Source organism: Chrysemys picta, chromosome 5 (genome assembly GCF_011386835.1).
Source record: "Chrysemys picta bellii isolate R12L10 chromosome 5, ASM1138683v2, whole genome shotgun sequence".
Lineage (NCBI taxonomy): Eukaryota > Metazoa > Chordata > Testudines > Emydidae > Chrysemys > Chrysemys picta.
In genome coordinates this window covers 115,983,845-116,008,119 of record NC_088795.1, presented here as the reverse complement: position 1 = coordinate 116,008,119, position 24,275 = coordinate 115,983,845, and the positions used below count along the sequence as shown (strand labels likewise).

Sequence of the window (24,275 nt, the reverse complement as noted above, 5' to 3'; positions counted from 1 at the left end):
GCCATTATCTAAATCATTGATGAAGATATTGAACAGAACTGGACCCAGAACCGATCCCTGCGGGACCCCACTCTTTATGCCCTTCCAACATGACTGTGAATCACTGATAACTACTCTCTGGAAATTATTTTCCAACCAGTTATGCACCCACCTTGTAATAGTACAATAAGGTTGTATTTCCCTAGTTTGTTTATCGGGTCAGGTAGTCCTCTCTGAGAAGTCTCTGGGATAGTAGATTCTTCTTGATAGGCCATTAATGCCTGCCTGGCAAGTGATAGTTGCTCCTTTATCCCTATTGAAAGGTCACTTGGGAGCATCTCCCAACCTCCCAACATATTTCAGTAACACATATAGCAAGACTTCATAATTGCAAATACAATAATACACATAATTCAACAGGATATTAATGTTCAACAAAAAAGACTTCTTAAATAATACCCTCACAAGGCATACTTTGTTCAAAACTCATCATCATCCCCTCTCAGTGGTGACATCAGCATTCCAGGGTGCTATTCTGAGGTACAGAGTGTCACAGCTTGCCTCTCAGGCTGCCTCGGCAGCAGGATCTCAGGGGGCTTTGGGCAGTTGTTTTGGGAAAGACTCTGTCTTCCCTCACCTCGTCTCCCTGAAGCTGCCGGGAACAGGCCTGCTCCCAAATGAGTTGCTCTCTTGCCTTTTAGCTCCTTCACCAGTGGGTGTATTTGCTACAGGTGTGGCAGGGCGGAGCTGGCTAAGCCCAGAGTAATTCCTTAACTCCTTGTTGCCCAGTGTAAGGTTGCTTGGTTTAGGGTCCACCCATCATAGGAACATTTTGATTTTTCATTTCAAAAGTACTTTTCATTTAGAAATTTCTTATAGATATAGATATAGATATCTATATAGATATATATATAGTTCAAAATCAGAACAAAATATAACTGCAATTCTTTTTCTTCAAAATTTTATGTAGTAGGAACTTATGAAATTTTTGTTTTCATTCCATTCCAGATTGGGGAAAAGAAATTTGCAGAACGTCCCACTAAATTGAAAACCTGATCCCCCACCCATTTCTAGTTTTCATGCATTCATCTCTTGCTGTAATGACACAGATAAAAAATTCTAAATACACTTTTAAATGGGCTTGCTTTGACAATGTCTGCTTTTAATAACTCTCTTTAGTTTAGGATCTTGCTTTGATACTCTGAGTCTGACTATTTACTGAAGTCTGTGAGCAGAGCAGATGCTTTGTAGACACTTTGATTTCCTAAACCTGTTTCATTTTTCACCCCCCAACATTTACTGCTTCTGCTTTCAAATGTTTTTTTTCTCCCTTCTTTATATATCTGAGATTTTGTATAAGAGGAAGTCAAGGCAGGGCAAGAACAAGAACCACATTCATACCTTTATACTGAATACCGTATCAATGGAAGGCATCCACCTACACTCCTCTAGTTTAGATTTCTTGTTCTTTTGTTCTGAGGTTCTGTTGCTTTACTTCATACTATTAGCTGTCTAGGAGGAGCGGGGGGAAAGGACACTGGCTTTTCTTTAAAGTAATTTTGCCTTCAAAACAGCTTATGTAGGAACAGCACTGCACCCAATTTACCCTGACTGCTTCCTGATGATAGTTTCCAGTTTCACTCTGTTTCTATTAATATGGATTCTCAGCAGTAATTTTGTCATTGTTAAGTAAATAACTTCCTCTCCATTTCTGAACTAATATCATATATACATATTATCATGTAACAGCCCTGCAGCCATCCTATCTCAGCTGCTTTGGTTCTCTTAGGCACCCTGTAATAAAATGGTAGTTACTAGTTCTAAATGGTTTCACATTTAAAACAGAGGTGAAGTTTAATGGCGCAGTCTACTGCACTCAATATAAGCATCAGGATTCAAGTTTAGCTGGACACACAAGTGAAATGAGTTTGCTGATCTGAATCTACTTGGGCATTTGTCCGTAATATAAAACCATCACTGGGATTGGCATGCTCCAGCGCCAATCTTTGGCAGCACAATAGCCACTTTAAACCACACCGCAGGTGCAAAGAAGGTCTAAACCCAGAATGGGAGTCATAAATGGAGTCCTCCAATGGCATAGAGGTTCCCGTAGCACATCTTTTGTTGTGGCTAGCATAAGACACATAGCCAGGAAGGCTGGCACTGGAGATGTGGTCCTTAACTGCTCTAAGTTACACCTGGGGACCAGCACAGTGCACAGCCAGGCCAGGATCGGTGAAACATAAAGGTGATCTAAGGGAGGCTCCTTCCTCTCTCCTCCAATCTGGGCTGGGCTGGGCTGAGGATAAGAACCTACGTGCAGGTGAAACATATGGCTCAGAATTGTGGAAATACTTCTGAACTTTATTTTTACTGTGTTATTTCTGATTACATAAGATTTCTGAAATAATCATTACTTCAGGTTTTCATCGCATTTACATTGATTTTACACCAATGTTAACACAGTTGGGCCTGATTTTCCTTTCTGCTACTGATGTAAATCTGGAATAATTCCACTGCTACTGCAATAGGTGTGTATATATATGAAATGATTAAGACTTATGCATCGTGTGGGAGTGCTATTTTACTAGATGAAAATTAAATGAAAGTAGTAGTATGGACGGAGCATGACTCAGAAGAGATGGACGATAAACAATGTACACCTGCCATTTAGGGAGTTAAATGAACTAGCCTTCCATAAAAGGAAGCAACTAGTTAATAGGTTAAATGAGATATAGTTAAACTTAGCAGCATCAGGAAGTATCAACCCAAGTTTAAAACTTTGTGAAGCAAAGATGTATCTGACTTCCGTTCAGGAATGAGGTGCATTTACAAAGCTCAGAGGATCTGCACACATTATGACTAGCTCTAGCTGGTATTATCAGTCTTTTGCTTTCATGAGTCCAAAAATACTTTTTAAAAAGAACAATGCATTTGAAGTGTTCTATTTCAGGTTTTTCTTAGGCACAGAGGAGTGCCCACCTTGCTGTGACCCTCGCTATATTCCTGGCTGCTGAATCTGATCTATATCTGCTGTAGCTGTTACAGCTGCTGCCCTAGTTGCATGTAGGCTCACTTAGTGGTATTTCACACTGAAGTCAGTTGTACAGTTAAGTAAATAAATGGGGTCCTGGAAACTGCCATGGCTAGTGAGGAGGAAATAAATTTAAACTTTTTACTTCAGGCCCTTCCATATCCATCAGACGTTTGGCCTCCAACCAAAAGCAGATTTAAGTAACAAAAACAAAGCTAATATACTTCTCAGGCATGCAGGGTAAAATTGGATCAGAGCAAACACACAAGCCTTGATCTTACAGACACTTAGGCATGAATTTATAATCTTTTCAATATGTTTACATATAGATGTGGAAATGGAAATTTTATTAATCTCTCTTGCATATTGTTCTTATTTATTGTCATCATAGTCCTTGGTGGAGATCCATAGGCAGGAAGTACACTGTCTCCCATCTCTGTCTGGGGAAAAATCAGGGAGTCAGAACTCTCTCAGAGATTACTATACTAGCTGAAGAAGAGGTACTACTTCAGTACTGATTTTTGCCCCAGATCCCTAAGTGGCCCCCTCAAGGATTGAACTCACAACCCTGGGTTTAGCAGGCCAATGGTCCAGGGGGCTGGACTCGATGACCTTTCAGGGTCCTGTCCAGTTCTATGAGATAGGTATATCTATCTATATATTTATTACTTCAGTACATCTCTCTCAGCAGCATCTGCTGGTGAGTTTCCTAACGGCAAATTAAAGCATCCTCTCTATGATCAAAAAGCTTAGGGGAAGGTACTAGCACTATGACTATCTGTCTATTCTGGAGACTGTGAAATATGTGTACTGTTTCTTTAACACTGTAGTAGGAAACCAGGCCTGGGAAGGTTCTAAGCAGCAGCTTGACATTGGAACAGAGGGATAGAGTGTAGCTTTAGGGACAATTCTGTTTTCCTTACCTAACAAAGTTCTTTGTTCAGTGTTAGAAGAAAGTCACTCTTTCTGTGATAGGTGATTGTTTCTTATTGTTACATAACGGGCTCTCTCTCTCCTATTATGGGTTCAAACTAGAAGACTTAAGTGAAACCTATGCCTCACTACCATGACCTGATTGATTCTGGCCCAGTAAGTGAAACCAGGGAACTACTTTCCCCTTTTGGGGCAGTTTTGCAAAAGTGCAGCAAGAACAAAATCATCCCTGTTCCCCTGATGCCATTACAATCCATCACTGGTCAACAGCAGCTTTGTCAAATGCTTTCTGCAAAGCAGTATCACTAGAAGTAGCATGTTGCAAGAAAAGAGGAAAAGGTCAAAGCTATAAATTCAACATGCTTCATCACTTGCTCTCTCTCTCTGAATGTTGCAAACATGAGCACCAGCCGTGCTTAGTTATACAACAGGGGATTTGGGATGAGGAAGGACGTAGCAGCTGTACCAAAGAGAGAATCAGAAGCAATTAGTCTGATCCAGCCAATATGAACCAAAATCATTGTTCTGTGATGTTCTCTTTAATATGTAGCAGTTATGAAAACTAATTAACTGTAGGTGGATTTGCACTAGGTATGGGCCTGATGCTCGCATCACACCATGTTTACCTGCATATAACTCCCATGGCTTCAGTGGACTTACTCCTGATTTACATTGGCATGAACTAAAGGGGAATCAGCCCCTAAGTCCTCTAAAAGAGCAGCTAATTTATTATGGAAAACTTTGTAATTTAGAAATAATTCTGCACATACACCTCTCTGCTCTGTGCTTCAGGTAAATACCAAGCTCACCCAGCTGGATTGTCAGGTTTGCAGTTTCACTGAAGTGCTGAACAGAAAGGTTTTCATTGCTGGCCTGGAGGAAGGTCCAGTGCAGGTGACATTGTGCTTCCCAAGGGCCAGTGTCAGAGCATCGCATCACCAGCTGCCTCTGCCCCAAAGATTCAACGATGCCCTGAAATAGTCAAGGTACATGATAGCTACTTCCGTCATCTTCTTCATGTTAAACTCCCATTGTTCCCGCAGAAGCCACAGGAGTGAAGAGGAACATGGCAACCGGTCTCCAGTTGGGTGCAAAGAGCTATAGAAAGGAAACCACCCTAACCTTCTCCTGTTTAGGAATAGCTCTTTGGAGAATGGGGCTATTGTTCCTGTTCTCTTACAGCATAATGCCCAGCCACAGGTGCATCAAAAGATGGTTGTCTTGTTATTGTACAGGAGAAAATGTCGCTCATCAACTCAGTCCCTCCTGCTTCTAGTCATAATAAGTTGAATGGAAGCAGGTGGACTGGGAGATGTCCTTTTCCTCACAGCAGTGGTGGTGTCCACCTCAGTTTACTCTCAAGGATTGCTGTATTGCTCCTGCTTGTGTCCAGTGCTGTGGGAGATAGGGGGACTAGCTGTTCAGTAGTTGAAGGGGTTTCCTTTATTTGGTGCTGAACATCCACTGACCCACAGCCAGCAAGGAGCTAATAAAAAACATTTGATGAGATTAAAAAATACGTTTTCAAGCAACAACCCTGAAAAGGATCATGCACTCTGCTACAAATGTCTTGGGGTGGGGGGTACCCACTAAAATAGACTTTACCCTGTATCTTTCTTACATTTGTCCTCGAAGAGGGTAGCTATTCATTTCAGTGGGATCACACAGTCAGTGGCTTGTTTCATACAAGAACAGTGAGTCATGTGCAGAGATCTTTTTAAAAGGCCTCCCTACCCCACTTAAGACTAGATGCTAGTTCCCTCTTCATTCAATCTGCAGAGGAAGGGGTTCCTTTCCATTTAGAGCTATGAGCGCCTGACCCTAAGGGCTTTCTACACACACAAGTGGTACTGCTTTCATTAAACCATATCCTTAATGTGGTACAACCCACACACCCGACCCCCATCATGGATACAGCTCTATTTTATGTGAAAGCACTTATACTAGTATAGCTTATTTTTGCCCAGGAAGGGGAATAAGTTATGCCACTGTAAGGCACATGTAGATCAGCATAACTGGGTCCACGATAAGGGGTTTTACCAGTACAACTGCATGGGTGAAAAATCATACCCCTAACTGAAATAGTTATATTGGTACAAAATGTGTGTGTAGACCAGACCTAAGCAGCAGGAGCAGATGGAAGGATAACCAGCTGCAACAAAATAGTCTATTTCAAGCCATCAGTAAACTTCAGAGATGGGACCAGTGAGCACAACATCACCTGCAGTGATTCCACCCCATCAAACCTTGATGGTCTGCACACCAGACTGCTTCTGTTCTAATGTAATCTCTGTTTTCTGCATTTCTCTTCCCTTATTTTTTATGAGCCTACTTCCCTCCCTTACCTGAGCAGTCCCAGTAGGTATAATGGGATTACTCATGCAAGTTAGATAAACAAGATTTGACCCTACAAGGGACATTTGCATTATAACAGGATCTTTGGTTTCTTAAAAATTAATCTCTTGCTGACACGTTTCTGCATGTTCTCGGTGTAACTGATAAATTAAATGCAGAGTACCAGTTTATTTTATATGTATAAATGCAGCAATGAAAGGATTACATTCCTTCTCTAAATATATTTATGCTGTATAGCTTCAGTTGTTAATTTCACAAGATAAAACATGTTTAGAAACTAATGACCAATTATTCTGTGCTTTCTGTAATCCTTCCAAATATTTGCATGGCTATGGATCAGGAAATGTTCCTTTTAATTGTGTTCTGTATACCAAAAAATAGCTTCTTAAATAGAACTGCTGGATTTCTCTGAATCTCTTAGTTTTCTGCAGTGCAATAAGAATTCTTTCATGTTCATTGGCACACAGATACCATGCAGAGGGAATACTTATAAATATATGTATTAATAATACATTAATTAATGCATTTGGTTACTTGGGAACACCATGGTAGAGGAGTAAAAATATAAGACCAAATGTAGTAATCTGAACAGAGTCTGGAGTTTATTCACTGTGGATTGCCACGGGCACGCAGGGGTGAAAGAAAATGCAGGCCTGTTATTTACCAGGCTGCACGTGGCAATAGACTATATTGGTAAGGGATGCAAGGAGAGTATGGGTCACGATGCAAACTGCAGACACACACACACACACCCAAATTAATCAATTTAAAGTTTTATTGGGGATAATTACAAGGGGTAAGGGAGCAGCGTTTGATTAGCTAATAGAGTTAATGAAACTTAAAACACACAACTAAAATATCTACTAACAATATTTATAAACAAAGATGCAGCATTTAGTAATAACAGATACTTACAAATACAAACCAACACATAACAACCGGCAAACGTAGACACTCTGTTTGAGACACGTGAGCTGAGAGAGAGGCTTCGAGGTGATCAGGCTCGGTTACGGGTGTACACAGGATACACAGGATTCGTTTTTCTTTCTCCTCTCCCTGCCTGCACATGGCAGGCAGGCCCATAAAGTACCAACTATGACATCATAGAAGTGTCATAGGGGACGGGGCCCAAAACCTGTTTGTGTTCGTTTCTGATTGGCACAAGCAAAGTTTACACGAAGTAGGGGAGCAAGTGCCTCAAAGTCTGGCTTCACCCCCAAAAGGTGAGGAAATGCATATTGTTTTAGAATGCGTGCAACACTGAATGACAAAAGAAGAGGCCAGGGCAATACCGGTATGGGCAAGTTTTACAGGATGCAGACAGGAACTCATCTCAACATTCACCTTTACTTCTATTTTGTTTTAAGAATGTGTCTGGTTGGTGGATGTTGAATCAGGGAGCCCTTGCTTTAGGCTGAATGTTTATTTGCCTTTTTGCAGTTGTGGGCACATAGTTCAAAAGACAGAACAGGTTTGGACACATTTCTCCAGCCAATTACTCCTGCTGCTCAGAGAAACACAATAATCACACTTAGCTCTTATATAGAGTTTTCCCTCATCAGTAGATCTCAAAGCTCTTCTTAAAAGGAGGTCAGTATCATTAGTCTAATTTTACAGATACAGAAACTGAGGCACAGAAAGGCAAAGTGACTTGCCAAAGTCACCCATCAGACCCTGGAACAGCTAGGAACACGTTCCATGTCTCCTGAGCGCCCCTTCAGTGCCCTCTCCACTATCCCCCACTGCCTCCTGGCGCTACTTACCTTACACTAGGACAGGGTGGGCAAACTATGGTCCGTGGGCCGGATCCGGTACATCAGCCATTTTAATCCGACCCTTGACCCTGGGGAGCGGGGTCTGGGGCTTGCCCTGCTCCGGTGCTCCAGCTGGGGAGCAGGGTGAAGGGCCGCTCCACATGGCTCCTGGAAGCAGCTGCATGGCCCTCTCCAGCTTCTACACGTAGGGAAAGCCAGGGGGCTCCATTCTGCACACTGCCCCCTGCCCCAAGCACCACCCCTGCAGCTCCCATTGCCTGGGAACCACAGCCAATGGGAGCTGCAGGGGCAGTGCCTGTGGACGGGGCAGTGTGCAGAGCTGCATGGCCGCGCCTCCACGTAGGAGCTGGAGAAGGGACATGCTGCTGCTTCTGGGAGCTGCTTTAGGTAAGTGCCACCTGGAGCCTGCACCCCTGAGCCTCTACCCACGCCCCTACCCCCTGCCCCAGCCCTGATCCTCCTCCTGCCCTCCAAACCCCTCAATCCTAGCCTGGAGCACCCTCCTGCACCCCAAAACTCTCATCCCCAGACTCACCCCAGAGCCCGCACCCCCGCCTTCTCTCTACTCTTCCCTATCCCTTTGCATTAGTTTACACTCTAGAGACATAAGTATTCTGTGTGTTCCAGAGACCATGGAGTCTGCCCGTCGGGAGAGCCCTTACTAGCTCTTCCCCTCCTAACATGCACAAGGGCTGGCCCTCTGTTAACTTATAACAGTATCATGGATGAAGTCATTACAAAATTCTACGAACTGTAGGGAAGCTGAGGAAATCAAGAAATAAGTAGCTGCAGTATCTTTGACATCAATCATTCTGTGTATTTCTGTAACAGTACAGAATAAAATGTTGAAATTAGAGAGATTAGGTTTCATTATACTGGAAATTTCTCATACAAGGTCTACATTTGTCATCATGTATAATAAAACCCTGATTTTGACAGTTCTAACTGTAACACTCCACCACATAAACAACTAGGCTGAGACTCATCATCCAGCAGAAAGAATGTATTTGCAGTGTCTTCCCACTTTATTTTGTCAATTTACAAATTGTTTATTTCTTTATTTAGGAAGCTTCTTGTTACCAGCATTCAGCAAATAGGATCTTATCAAGTGCATCCTCATCATCTTGATAGAATTGATTCAGGGACTGAATTATATACTAATTGCGATGACCTGGCAGAGAATGTGCCTGAGTTAATAAACAGGACCTGTAATTGAATAACGTATAATTATATAATAAAACCAATCTTTGGAAACCCTGACAAGGTCTCATTATCAGCCTCTAGAACCTACTTGATTAGGCTGTTCTCCTGGTCAAAAATCCAGTCTCTAACTCTCTCTCATGGGTGGTGGATGAAACACAGGCTTGGGGAGGCTAGTCGCCAGCCTGGCCTGGCCAACCCCCTTCTGCCTGAAAAACCCACTTCCCCCTGCAGGTGGCTCAGCCTTTCTATAATAATTTATTCTATGAGTTCTCAACCTGGGGTTTTTGATCTAAGGGGATTTGTGAACAGGCTGGGACTAGAACTGATAGGGGATTTTTCAATTAAAAAATGCCAGTTTGTTGAAACCAAAGCTGTTTGTAAGAAAGGGTCTGTGTGGAGAACATGTGGATCTGTGTTATTATTTTAGGTGTGAGGTATGTGAGAGGTAAAATATTTGGGTTAAAGTGAGGGATTATGTTGAAATCTAAGGCTTCCGTGAGGGCCCACTGGTTATTTGGAGCCACCGCAAAACATTGGCTCAAAAGTCAGCGGTGGGAGGAGGACTGTTGAAAGGGTGAAAACTGGCCCACTTGAGGTGGTTTCATCTGGACTTCCTGATGCCAGGAAATGTTTCTCTAAACTCCAGAAACTGGTCCATCAGGAATTGTAGAGGTCTGGGCTGCCAAGAGGGCAGCAGTGAGACCAGGTGGGGAGAACAATGGATTGTGTTGTTTATGAGAAGGAAGCCTGAAAACTAGGGTATGAAATAAGAACTTCTGGAGCTTGAGAAGGACAGTGGATGCTGTCAGATGATTAGTACTAAAGGTCATTTGTAGGTGTTCATTGTAAATAAATTACTAATTATTTAATTCAATCCAAAATGGAGCTGCAGCAAATGGGGTTTTCTGCAGCAGCCTTTCAAAAACATCTGCCATACATAGCAGGAGACTTCTGCTTTTGCAAACCAGGTCCTTGTAACACGGGAAAGAAGTGCTCTGACTCTAGGGCCCTGACTCTGGCTCTAACCACTAGTGATGATTGCCCACATCCTGGTTGCTGACACATGGCTTCTATATATGATAAGGCAGTGCATTGCTACTATACTAACAGGTTTCTGTTATTTTTGAGCTCTAAAAATGTATAGAGAACTCTCTAATGGTTGTTTCAGTGGGATTAAAAATTAGCACTTAGTGTACTATCAATAATTGTGAAGTAAAATTTTTTTAAATAACATTCACTGAGACTTGGGAACCTAAGTCACTTTTACAAATAGGATTTAAACTCCTAGTTTTCCCCACAGCTAGATGTTGCTGTAATGTAGCCTGGCTGTATTCCCTGTATCAGAGTCTGCAGCTGGTTCCTGCAAATGGCAACTTCCTACTGAAGCTTAACCCTTTAGAGCACAGCTTCTACCTCTTCCCTTGGAAGACAACATCACAGTTTTTATTCCAAGGAGCAAAAGAGCAACTTTAAGTGCTTCAGCTGGAAAAGACATTTGAAAAATTAGGTGCAAATACACAAGTGTTGAAAGCAAACAAACCTCTATTTAGCACCTGCCAAAGCTGTAGGACATAAGCAATATTAGATTCACCATGGATCCTAGGGAATAACACCTGGAATTAATTAATGCTAGTTAAGAGAGAGCAATCTGTATCACATCTTATGTTGTATGACAGATGGGGAGGTAGTTCCAACTCATAGTTGGTGGTAGCTCATTTCTGAAGAAATCTTAGCTGAAACTTGCTGCTCTCTTACATTTATATGAACAAAACCCATCAACTCAGAGTAAGTCTTTGATATTTATTTTATTGGGTCTAGAGTTTTTATAGCTATTAGGTTTTGAGATATTTTTGGGGTGGATATGCTTAACTATCTTGCAATATTTTGGATTTGGAGGGGCTGTATTAGCTGTTTTTTTTTTAATTCATGCTACAATATTAATAAATCAGAACTTTAAGAACAGAGATGATTTCACATATAGACATATATGACTAAAATGAAGAGACTTGGAGGGTAGTCTGTTGCAGTTAGTAACCTATTGTTTACTGTATGTTATTGGTTTTAATGCCATATCTCTTGCTGTCTTATTATCAACTGATGGAAATCCCCGAACAGTGTTAATTCTCTCTGGCTAGTGATATATTAACCTTTCTAACTCAAGAACTGTATCTCTTTCTTGCTTTTTATCAACATGTGTGTTTATAAAGGCCAGATGTTTTTTCAAAGATGTTTTTCTCTTTTCAATAGTATAGAAAGGGCAGTAATCTGTTTCTAAAACATAAATAAACATTTTGCAAAAAAGTCAAAGCAAAGTGGAAGAAAGTAATTATCATGAAAAATGGACATGGTCATTTTAAAGGACGTGATCATTTTGACTTCAGCCCAAATTTTAGGTTTTGTATAAATAGATTGGTTTAAAAAAAAAACCCTTCAAGATTAACAGGAGTGTGCAAAAAATCAAAGGAAAACCGCTTTTCTTTCAAGTTAAACAGTCTTCTGCAGTGTCTGAACTCCAGATGTTGCAGGATTTTGGGTCCTGAGAAAGTAAAATTAATATTAAATAATCTAAAAAGGTTCAGTGAAAATAAGCTAGTCAGTTTCACTTTGGAGTGAAATGGAAAAAATCAAATGGAAATGAAAATAAGATTTGGGAAAAGGCTTTTAATTTTCTCAACTTAAAGGCTCAATCCTACACCCTTGCTCTCGGGTGTACTGCTTACTACCCCATTTAGTTTTATTGACACCAGTGGGCCTAAAACAGAATCATAGTAAGTCTAGGGCTGGCAGGGACCTCAATAGGTCATCTGGTTTAACTCCCTGTGCTGAGGCAGGACCAAGTATATCTAGACCATCCCTGACAGGTATTTGTCTAACTTGTTCTTTAAAACCTCCAGTGATGGGGATTCCACACCGCCCTTGAAAACCTATTTCTGGGCTTAACTACCCTTATAGTTAGAAAGCTTTTCTTAAAATCTAACTTAAATCTCCTTTGCTCCAGATTAAGCCCATTACTTCTTGTCCTACCTTTAGTGGACATAGAGATGGTATTAATAACACAGGTAAGGACACTGGAAAGAAGTTATAGTTTATTTGCTCATTTATTTTATTTATTATTGTAACTTACTGAAAACTTACATAAAATGCCTTCTTTCAAAATACTATCATATGCTATGATATATCATCCCTACTGGGACTGAGGTCACAGCCACCCCCAGCTAAAGTGCCGGGGGGAGGGATAGCTTAGTGGTTTGCACGTTGGCCTGCTAAACCCAGGGTTGTGAGTTCAATCCTTGAGGGGGCCACTTAGGGATCTGGGGCAAAATCAGTACTTGGTCCTGCTAATGAAGGCAGGGAGCTGGATTCAATGACCTTTCAGGGTCCCTTCCAGTTCTAGGAGATAGGATATCTCCATTAATTTATTTAATTTATTTTTCAAAATGGCCACTATCTTTCATTGTTTCTGAACAGTGAAGCCAGCAGCCATCTTTATTAAGAGAGACCTTGTGGCCTCAGTCTCATTAAGATCTGTTGTCCTGATCTGTTGGTAGCCAGTACAATCATAATACAAAAATTGTTAATAACATAAGTAAATTACAGCCTTATTTTTCAATGCTAGCCTATGCGCAAGATCTCAGTTAATGTTGCAGAACAATCTGTAAGAGCTGTAAATTCAGGGAGGATATGTTGTATCTTTAATTCATAACTAAGGGGCTGAATCCCTGCTTTAAGTGCAAAACTGAACTCGGACTTAACTGTGGAGTCATGACTAGGGATCTGTGTTTGTCACGGAGGTTGCGGAAGTCACGGATTCCATGACTTCCTACTGATTCTGTTACTTCCTGCGACCTCTGTGACTTCTGCAGGGGCCAGTGTGGCTGACCCCAGTACTACCCAAGCAGCGGCCGATGCAGCTGGCCCCGGGGACCACCTGAGCAGCCGCTGCCCTTCTGGGGCTCCCCCCCCAGCCCCCCACAGCTCGTGCTGCAGGCTCCCCCTGGCAGCATCCTCCTCCCCCGCCCCAAGATTCAATCAGGGGTATTTATGGCATAAGTCATGGACAGGTCACGGACCATGATTTTTTGTTTTTTGCCTGTGACCTATCCATGATTTCTACTAAAAATTCCCTGATTAAATCATAGCCTTAGTCAGGACTGGCACCTCCATTTATTTTTTTAATATATACAATATGTTAATATAACATTAAGGTTGCAAAGTCAAGCACTCAGAAGCTAGGAAACTTAAGAATCAAAGTTTCCTAGGCAATCTGAATTTGCCTTTCCCCTGCCTTGTGTGTATGAATTTTGAGAGCATATGATTATATAATTACTCTATTTCCCAGCCCATTTCTCTCAAAGCAGCCAGTTCTTCATCAGTCTCTCCTATCCACTATTTTCTTTCCCCAGCCCTGAAGGTTCCCAGTCTCTCTCAGCCCCAGTTCCAGGCTCCTTATTCCCTCCACACACACAGCTGTTATCCTGCCAAATTTCAGGTCCCTTGTCTCAAAGAAACAGTCACCAGTTTGTTTTCCCCATGTTAGGAAAATTACATTTTTTTTTTTGAGTTTTGTTCTTCAAAACTTTCAAACCTTTTTGGCTAAAACTTTCTAAAAACATTCAGGCTGAGGCAGACAATTGTCATGGAAAATTCCAGCCCCAACAGTTAAAATTTGGCAACCTTATAAGGAGCTGAATACAGCATCTTATAATGGGAGGTATTGGGAAACCTTAATAGGTGCTGCTACTGGTCCCTCCTGAAATAGGAAGGAGGGATGTCCACTCCACTTTTCAAATACCAAAGGTTTTCTTTTTATGCTAACACATTACTTTAATCTGGAACTTACGTTACACCCAAAGACCAAACAAGTCTTATAAAACTTGTGGCTTTTTATTTTAGACCAATTAAATTAAAACCCAATGACAAAATCTGTGGAAATACAAATATAGACTTTCAAGCTTCCAAAAATATAATAACCTATGTCTTTGGATGTGTATGCAGCTTTAACTATTTCAGTGGGAGTGACTTGCACTCATTCAGAGTTTTGTAGGGAAATAATTTATTGGGTCTTTATTGTGCAAAATGTTGACGCTCCTTCACTGAGGTAGTATGAAAAATAATGTAGAAGGCAAAGCTTGTGTTTGAATATACAAGACATACAATTCTCTTCTTTCCTTTTGTATACACACAAGCTCAGTGTAGTTCAAACTTGTAATTTAAAAGTGCCTGTCCAGCTGATTGAGGGATAGCTTCCATGCTGACTATTAATAAGCCAAAATGATTGATATGTTGGCCCCAGAAATGACCTCCTGCTTACAGATTCAACTATGAATCTAAAAGGGTGTCATAAGGAGGAGGGAGAAAACTTGTTCACCTTAGCCTCTAAGGATAGAACAAGAAGCAATGGGTTTAAACTGCAGCAAGGGAGGTCTAGGTTGGACATTAGGAAAAAGTTCCTAACTGTCAGGGTGGTTAAACACTGGAATAAATTGCCTAGGGAGGTTGTGGAATCTCCATCTCTGGAGATATTTAAGAGTAGGTTAGATAAATGTCTATCAGGGGATGGTCTAGACAGTATTTGGTCCTGCCATGCGGGCAGGGGACTGGACTCGATGACCTCTCGAGGTCCCTTCCAGTCCTAGAATCTATGAATCTATGAAAAGGGGCTGTCTGCCAGGGCAGTGAGCAAGTTCCAGAGTTCGAACATAAGAATGGCCATACTGGGTCAGTCCAAAGGTCCATCTAGCCCAGTATCCTGTCTTCTGACAGTGGACAATGCCAGGGCTTCAGAGAGAATGAACAGAACAGGTAATCATCAAGTGATCTATCCCCGTTGCCCATTCCCAGCTTCGGGCAAACAGAGGTGAGGTGTTACCTATCAGCTTTACATTCTTGGGGAACCAGGGCGCAGTATCCAGCCTGTCTGACTCACGAAAGACCTCCCCCCGTCCCCCAGCCTCTGCTTGAACCAAAGCCGATCAGAAGACAGACTTACAAAAAGCAATGAAAAGGCAGTGAAAGACACACCTAAAACCCTCCTGACAAGGATGACAGGATTAAGGAAACTCCCCTAGTCTCATTTGCATCAAAGATTGGACAGGGAGGCTTCTCAATTAGCATGCAGAATGGAGAACACAGATTATAAGGCATGAACTGCACTGAACTCTGGGACCAGGAAAGCAAGGAAGCACTGCATGATGGGGAATCTCTGCTTCAGATGTTAATGAACCTGCGCCTGTACACACCCAGCTCAGTAGTTATCAGACCAATTCTAGAAATAAATCCTTTATTGCTTTCCAAAATACTGGATCACCTGGATCGATCGGTCTTCAGCTGTCGTTAAGACTGCGCCGATCACAACACATCTGCCATTCTTCTTGCATTCTTGCCTTTCTTCTCCATGTTCGTACGAAACTTTTAACAATGTCATCTTCCCATCTTCTTGGAGGCCGAGCAGGTGGTCTTTTCTGTTCTCGCGGGTACCACTCAGTAATGATTGTGGTCCACCTATTGTCCGTGAACCATGCTGTGTGGCAAGCCCATCGTATCTTATTATATCTGCTTTCCATGACAATATCTTTCACACCGCTGCGTTCCCTAATCATTTCATTTGGGGTACGATCCAGAAGGGAAATTCCCAACATAGCTCGTTCCATTGACCTTTCAGCTACCGACAGCCGCTGTTCTCCTCTCTTCGTCAGTGCCCAGGTTTCACTTCCGTACAGCATGGCTGGCAACACTGTTGAATTGAAGATATTGTACATGTCTATTTTTTTTTTTTCTTCTTTGAGGACGACCTTGATGGAATTAAACGCACACCATCCTGCCCGAATCCTTCGCGAGAGTTCTCTGTTCGTGTCTTGGTGCATATTAACTTCTTGGCCCAAATGTATGTATTGTTCCATTTCTTCAATTTCTTCTCCTGTTACTGTTGTTCGGGCTTTTCTTAAGATGTCTGATTGCATGTATTTTGTTTTGCAATGGTTTATTTTCAGACCGACCTGACTGCTTTTCTTGTCGAGTCTTCGTAGCATGCTCTGCGGTTGGTTTGTGCTTTTGACAATTAGTACGATGTTGTCCGCGAATCTGAGATGAGATAATTGTTCTCCATTTATATTAACACCACTCCTCCAATTGATCTTATTCATAACCATTTCAAGGCAGGTGGTAAATAGTTTTGGTGAAATCGTATCTCCAAAATACTGAAGCTGCCTAATTGCATTGTGATCTCCCTCAAAGGAACACCGCCCATAGCCAGGAATGATCAGTTCCTATGGTCTAGCTAGCCTGAACAAAACAACTTTGGTATACTCCCTTGAGCCATCAGTTTATCCATAAACAAATCTAGTGTTCTCCCTTGAACCATTGTTCTTTCCCTACAAAATCCCTACCCATGCTCAAGTAAGTGCTCTGATGCCTGTATCCAACATCTGCATCAGTTCCATTGGGACTTCATCTTCTCCTGACTGATTGTGCTGGGGACTCTGCCGGTCTCCAGCACTCTGGACCCTCAGCTACCACCACCACCACCACCACCTGGGAATCCTGATCGATTCAAGCTTCACAGAGTGATGAGACCCCAGCGCTTAGGCAAGTACTTCCATTTACTTGAATAACCCCTTCACACTATGTTGACCAAATCTGCCTTAGGTGCTTTCTACAGCAAACACTTTAAATACAAGCATAGAGACAACTGTCATAACTTCAGCTATAAAAATGATACATGCATACAAATAGGATGAATACATTCAGTAGAACATAACCTTTGCAACGATATGTTACATGGCATATCTAGCATAAAACATATTCTAGTTATGTCATATTTACATTCATAAGCATATTTCTATAAAGCATTATGGGGTGCAATTTCACACACGAGACACTGTCTGATATAGCGTCCAGAGATTTTGTTAAATAAGAGTTTGGCATTTTGGCAGTCAGTGAGACTGTCTGAGGTAATTTATGAACTACTTTGCTCACAAATTAAACTGAACCAGTTCCGGAGAAATCTATGGGTTCTCTCTTTGTATGGCAAGTGTGATATGTATTTTCTATGGTTAAGCAATACTGTCCCAAATCCTCATCTATCAGTAGATATTGGCACTGATATTCCTCACTTTGGTGAAAAGGACCTCTTGTCTATTCCACTGATGCGGACTAATTTAACTGTGAAGGCTAATTAGCTGGCTCGAGTGCAAAATGTAGCAAGGAAATATTCACTGTACAATTTGCAAGGAACAATGATTTCTGTTGACAAATAGAGTGCAGATCAGACATCCATTGTCTGTCTTACTGCTTTTGGCTTCAGTTTTCTACAAGGAAAATAAAGATACAACTTAACAATGGGAAAAAAACATACAACTAATAGTGTTTGGTGAACTATAAATCAGATGCCATTGCGGTAAACTATATTATGCAGGATAGTCAGAGACTTATACATGGGGGACAATGAAGAAGGTTTCAGGAACAGTAGAAGGAAAGTGGTAAATATGAAACCATAATCTAGTTACAAAGTCTGAAGTTTCTACCAGTATCAACAATGCTAAGACACAAGTTTTCATAGAGTGGACTGTTAGTGGTAATGCTGTTTTCCTCTACCTATATCCTTAATAAAGAAAGGAATATTGTAGATTTGAATATTTTACTACAAACAAAACTACTGAGAAAGGGCATTAGAGACTGCCAGTGTCCACAGTCACTTTTGAAGAAGTTACAGCCAAAGCGTATGGTTTATTTCTCGTATGTAGTTACTGATATAATTGATCTAATCAGTCTAGGTTCTTACCATAGTCTCCATCACTGTGGTCTTTGATCCTAGTCTGCCACCCAACTCATCAGAACTGTCACTTTATCAAGTGCTTTATTCTGTATTGAGTTATGCAGCAAGTTTGGAGGAGAAAAGCATCTTCTGTGGAAAGGTCATTGGGTACGTATATTTTGTTGTGGAGCTAAAATAGAAGTAAATTATTACCTTTTGGCACAGTTTATTTGTTTTTTTTTTCTATGTGCTCTCTTAGAAGTACTTGAACACTACCTGTCCCCTAAATCACCATTAGTCACTTCTTCTGTCAAAGAGAATAGGATGAAATATATTGAGAGTATTCTGCACAATAATCTTTTTAAGGATCATAAAACTAGTTTTCTTTTATTACTATGACAATGTGGAAGAACTATTGATTTGTCAAAGCAGCAAAGAGACTGTTTGTTTCTGAAAGCAACTGAACTGGAATGATTGAATTATCTATTTACTAAATGTTGATGTTCTATGGCAGAATGTATTTAATTTGTCTTTTGAATAGTAACTATTGTCTGGGCTATGCTAATGTGTTTAGATTCACAATCTATTCTTTGTTAAATAAACTTGACTTTTACTTTTTTACCAAAATGTTTTGTATATTAGTGTGCTTCCTTTCTCCTGCTAGCTGAGTTGCAGGTAGATGTGGTTTGAGGGGTAGGGGAAATGGAAAGAGAAGGAGAAAATGTTCTTGAGTGAAGAGCTGCCTGTAGTCCGCTCCAAAGGACACAGGTGCTTCTACATGGGGGTTCTGGCTGCATTAAAGTTTTGTTGGGATCCTTTTATTTGGATACCTCTGATGCTGCCATATATACACTTTACAATATAGTTAGGCTGAATAGCTTATCTATGTAGTCTCTCACTATTTTAATAGCTTTTGAAATACTAAAATAGAACTATTTCACCCTCCTGAAGAAAATATCACCAATCTGGAAGCAAAAAACAAAACCAACACAAAGCAATCGGGAAATCTAGATATCTGGGTATCTATAAAGACTCACTGGGACTAATGAAGAAACAGAGAACATACCAGGGTGCCACTGCAGCAAGAGATCACAGTATGGTTCCTTGTTGCTCGACCAACATTGCAGAAGTCCAATAAAAAATAAGCTCTAGAGAAGGATTTACAGCTCAGATCAAAACTAATAATTCTATTGCCACTATCAATACTAAACCAGATACTGGGTAATCTGCCATTAAAATGGCTGAAAACAAAATTAGTATTACTGAGACAAACATAGCTTGATATTTTTCAGAACTGACTAGGGGATTTAACCGCACAATTACCATGGCTAAATCTCCTAGTGAGCTTTGAAAATCTCAACCACAGCCTTCTTTCTTGGTCCCACCAAAAGCTGCAAAAAAATCAAGATGGTTTCTTGCAGCGTGTATGTGGGCCTAAAAGATTAGTGTCCATTCCTCCGTCACCAGCTTATTTGTGTGCCTCACTTTTACAGAGGAAGAAGAAAACTGTAACAAACGGAAAACCCTAAAAGTAAAGATCAGCCACCCATACTACTTATGATAAAATTTACCAGATTCCAGGACAGAGAACAATGTCTTAAATGTGTCCAAGCACAAGGCCAAGTTAATCATAGATTCCTTTACTGACCAATACAGGAAAGAGTAAAAGGGAGCTGGGGTGTGTGTGCTATGGGGAGGCTTAATTTCTGATGGAGAAACTGCATATTACACTAACTTTGTTTGCATAAGGGACAGATGGCCCCTGAACTAAAATTTTGTGGGGGGTTTTGGTTGGCCGTCTCCCCAGAAGAAGAGAAAGGCAAAGCCCTAAGTTAAGAACATATTTGCAGAAAACACTGAGCACTCAGGGCCTGATCCAACACAGATTGTAGACAATGAGAAGAATTTTCTTGACTTCAGGGGGCATTAGATTGGCCCTTGAAAGGATGGTTAAAAATAAATCGGGAAGTAACCATGCCAGGGTGGAACAACAGAGCACGTAATATAGGAGACAACTTTTTCCACCCTATCATTCCTACAAAGGAAATTTAACTTGCTGTTAGCAAAAAAGTTAGCAGCTTCTTTAAACTTGAACCCAACAAAAACACAGTGAGCAAGATTGCTGGGAAGATACTGTACTGATCTGTCTCATACACAATAGCAAGCTTTTGGGCAGGGATGTGGAGGGGGAAATGAGAGCTATCCTAAACCAGAGATAAAATTAAATAAACTTCTCTGCAGACAACTGATATCTATTCATTCCTGTCTAATCACAAAAATAATAATTCTAACAGTCTCTTTCATCCAAAAAGATTCTGAAGCACATTTCAGACAGTGGGCCAGATCTTGTCATTCAATGCACAGACTCCAGTTCAGCAAGGCATTTAAACACATGTTTCACTTTTAGCAAGTCAGTTGTCTGATGTTGAATTTGGAATCTTCTAACTCTTCTTATAATCCCAACCAAGAGAAAAGCCAAAAACTACTTGGCACACAAGACCAGAGTGTATTGGTTCTATTATGAAAAATTTCTTCAGAAAATGACACTCCCTTCTTTATCCGCTCTGCTCCCAGGGCCTATTCAGTCATGTTTGCTGGCTAAAGAACACTGGGTATTGGCCATGATTCAGGAAAACACTTAAGTACATGTTTAAATCCATTCCTGTTCATGCCGACACGATTTCAAGACTACTGTGATGTGAACATGTTTTTAACTTTAAGCATGCACATAATCATCCTTATTCAGCACAGCACTTTCCTGAATTGGTCCCACTGACAGTACTCTGGCAGAGTGACCAATCTGTGTAACTTGAAATGTTCGATGACAAACTTGTGAGGGGTGGGCCCCCAGGATATCTTCTTCAGGGGAAGAATTTGGAATGCACCAGATTGCAGGTAATTTCAAAGGAAAAGATAGAGACATTTAGGTATTTTTATAGGAATTAAATTATCTCTATGAGATATGATTTAGCAATATACAGAGTAAGTGTAAACTACAAAAGAGAGAGGGAAATCACCCCCTCTTTTTGGTGGTAGAATTTTTAATAGGGACTCCTACAAATCATGCCTCTGCAATAAAAGGAGAAGGATATAAGCTACTGTATTTACCAGATCATTACAGGATTCTGGGGTTAGTCAAGAAATTTGTATCTAGGAGTTGATTCACATTGGTTTGGGAATCAACAATAGCATTATTATTATTTATTACAATCTTGTTCTTCAAATTAGCTGTTAAGGACCATAAAGCAGATGGCAACACTAGAAATGCTTAATTAACTATCTGCAGGATCTTTTATTATAACTTGTATATTTCCTTAATCTTTTTAAATATTCCCATATTATTTGGATACAACTGTTCATCTGTTATGCTGCTCAAAACACAGTGTCAGATTGATATTAGTTGAGAGAACAGAGGAACTATTGTACATGAATATTTTGAATATGAATAAGAATTCCAATTTGACTGCATTTGTGACCTTTCCATGTTGGCTTTCTGTAAATATTTGAACATTACAGCTTTAGTACCATGAATATTTACCAACAGCAAATTTCAAATTGTACATTTGGTTGCAATATCTACAATTTAAGTTGTGGTGGTTAGCTACATACATCATAAAATTAAGGAATGGAAACTCACTTATGACTCTTATATAACTTTCCAGCACAGTGTGAATTGTGAATATACACCGCAAACTCTTCACAAATCATCTGCAGTCCAAGAATTAAATACTGAATGCATTCATGAATGGTTGTAAATATGAATGTTTAGTCTGTTTGCAAACAGTTCACAAACAGGAAAATCTGTCAAATAATGCACTACAAATCATTTGCTTAGCTCAAGTTGATATACCGTGCTACCACTTACTATGTACAACACTGTGGGCCTGATCCTAGAAGATCCTGAGCATCAAATCCACAGATCTAAAAGTGAGTGGAGTGTGCTCAGTACTGTTCTAAATGCACTTGGCTTCTGACTAGGTTGAAGAGGAAATAAATTTGAAAAACTTGTCAAACTGCTCTCTGCCACTGAAGCACTATTATCAAATCCCATTAAATTTCAAAACTCCTGATTTTACCATGCCTAGATTCATGCTTGGGAACAACGATTCATGCAACTAGTTTCACTGACTTCAGTGGGGCTACTTATTTATATAAGTAATTGCAATAACAATGGGGGATTTCAACTATCCCCATATTGACTGGGTACATGTCACTTCAGGTTGGGATGCAGAAATAAAGTTTCTTGACATTTTAAATGATTTGGTTCTTGGAATAACTAGTCCTGGAACCCACCAGAGGAGCAGCAATTCTTGATTTAGTCCTAAGTGGAGCACAGGATCTGTTCCAAGAGGTGAATATATCTGGATCACTTGGTAATAGTGACTATAATATATCGATTATTGAATTTTAGCATCCCTGTGGTGGGGTAAGCACCACAGTGGCCCAACACTATAGCATTTAATTTCAGAAAGGGGGACTACATGAAAATGAGGAAGTTAGTTAAACAGAAATTAAAAGGTACAATGCCAAAAGTGAAATCACTGCAAGCTTCATGGAAACTTGCTAAAGATATCATAATAGAGGATTAACTTAAACATATACCCCAAATTAAAAAACATAGTAAGAGAACCAAAAAAGTGCCACATTGTTGTTTAGCCAAAGTAAAAGAAGCAGTGAGACAAAAAGGCATCCTTTAAAAAGTGGAAGTTAAGTCCTAGTGAGGAAAATAGAAAGGAGCATAAACTCTGGCAAATGAAGTGCATAAATATAATTAAGAAGGCCAAAAAAATGTTCTATTACTTTTTGGGTCTTTGGCTAGCTGTTCTTCAAATTCTAAGTACATCAGAAGCAGGAAGCCTGCTAAACAACCAGTGGGGCCACTGGATGATCGAGATGGTAAAGGGGCAGTCAAGGATGATAAGGCCATTGCGGAGAAACTAAATGAATTATTTGCATCGGTCTTCACGGCTGAGGATGTGAGGGAAATTCCCAAACCTGAGTCATTCTTTTTAGGTGACAAATCTGAGGAACTGTCTCAGACTTAGGTGTCATTAGAGAAGGTTTGGGAACAAATTGATAAACTAAACAGTATTAAGTCACCAGGACCAGTTGGTATTCACCCAAGAGTTCTGAAGGAACTCAAATATGAAATCGCAGAACTACTAACTGTAGTTTGTAACTGATCATTTAAATCAGCTTCTGTACCAAATGACTGGATGATAGCTAATATGATGACAATTTTTAAAAAGGGCTCCAGAGGTGATTCTGGCAATTACAGGCTGGTAAGCCTGTTTTCAGTACCGGGCAAAATGGTTGAAACTATAGTAAAGAACAAAATTGTCAGACATATAGATAAACATAATTTGTTGGGGAAGAGTCGAAATGTTTTTTGTAAAGGGAAATCATGCCTCACCAATCTACTAGAATTATTTGAAGGGGGTCAACAAGCATGTGGACAAGGGGGATCCAGTGGCTATAGGCTCTTAAGCAAAGCAAGCTGTCATGGGATAAGAGGGAGGGTCCTCTCATAGATTGATAACTGGTTAAAAGATAGGAAACAAAGAGTAGGAATAAATGGTCAGTTTTTCAGACTGGAGAGAGGTAAATAGTGGTGTCCTCCAGGGGTCAGTACTGGGACCTGCCCTATTGAACATATTCATAAATGATCTGGAAAAAGGGGTAAACAGTGAGGTGGCAAAATTTGCAGATGATACAAAACTACTTAAGATAGTTAAGTCACAAGTAGACAGCAAAGAGCTACAAAATGATCTCTCAAAACTGGGTGACTAAGCAGCAAAATGGCAGATGAAATTCAATGTTGATAAATGCAAAGTAATGCACACTGGAAAACATAATCCCAACTATACATATAAATTAATGGGGTCTAAATTAGCTGTTACAAATCAAGAAAGATCTTGGAGTCATTGTGGATAGTTCTCTGAAAACATCCGTTCAATGTGCTGCGGCAGACAAAAAAAGCAAACAATGTTGGGAATCATTAAGAAAGGGATAGATAACAGAAAATATCATATTGCCACTATATAAATCCATGGCACACCCACACCTTGGATACTGTGTGCAGATGTGGTTGCCCCATCTCAAAAAAGATATATTGGAATTGGAAAAGGTTCAGAAAAAGTCAACAAAAATGATTAGGGTATGGAACAGCTGCCATATGAGGAGAGATTAATAAGACTAGGACTTTTCAGCTTGGAAAAGAGACAACTAAAGGGGGGGGATATGA

At 40.4% G+C, this 24,275-nt stretch overlaps 1 protein-coding gene across 11 annotated transcripts in view; it reads left to right on the top strand.

Annotated features, from left to right (window-relative positions):
- The window catches only part of ZNF518B (zinc finger protein 518B), a 429,620-nt gene that overhangs the window by 332,994 nt on the left and 72,351 nt on the right, over nucleotides 1–24,275 (top strand). For 4 of the 11 annotated variants that reach the window (XR_010601552.1, XR_010601551.1, XR_010601555.1 and 1 more), the window contains 2 exons: nucleotides 4,739–4,932; nucleotides 9,142–11,064. The exons of the other annotated variants lie outside the window; for them this stretch is intronic. The gene's annotated coding sequence lies outside the window, so the exon portion shown is untranslated. The remainder of the gene's footprint in view (nucleotides 1–4,738; nucleotides 4,933–9,141; nucleotides 11,065–24,275) is intronic. 11 annotated transcript variants of the gene reach the window in all.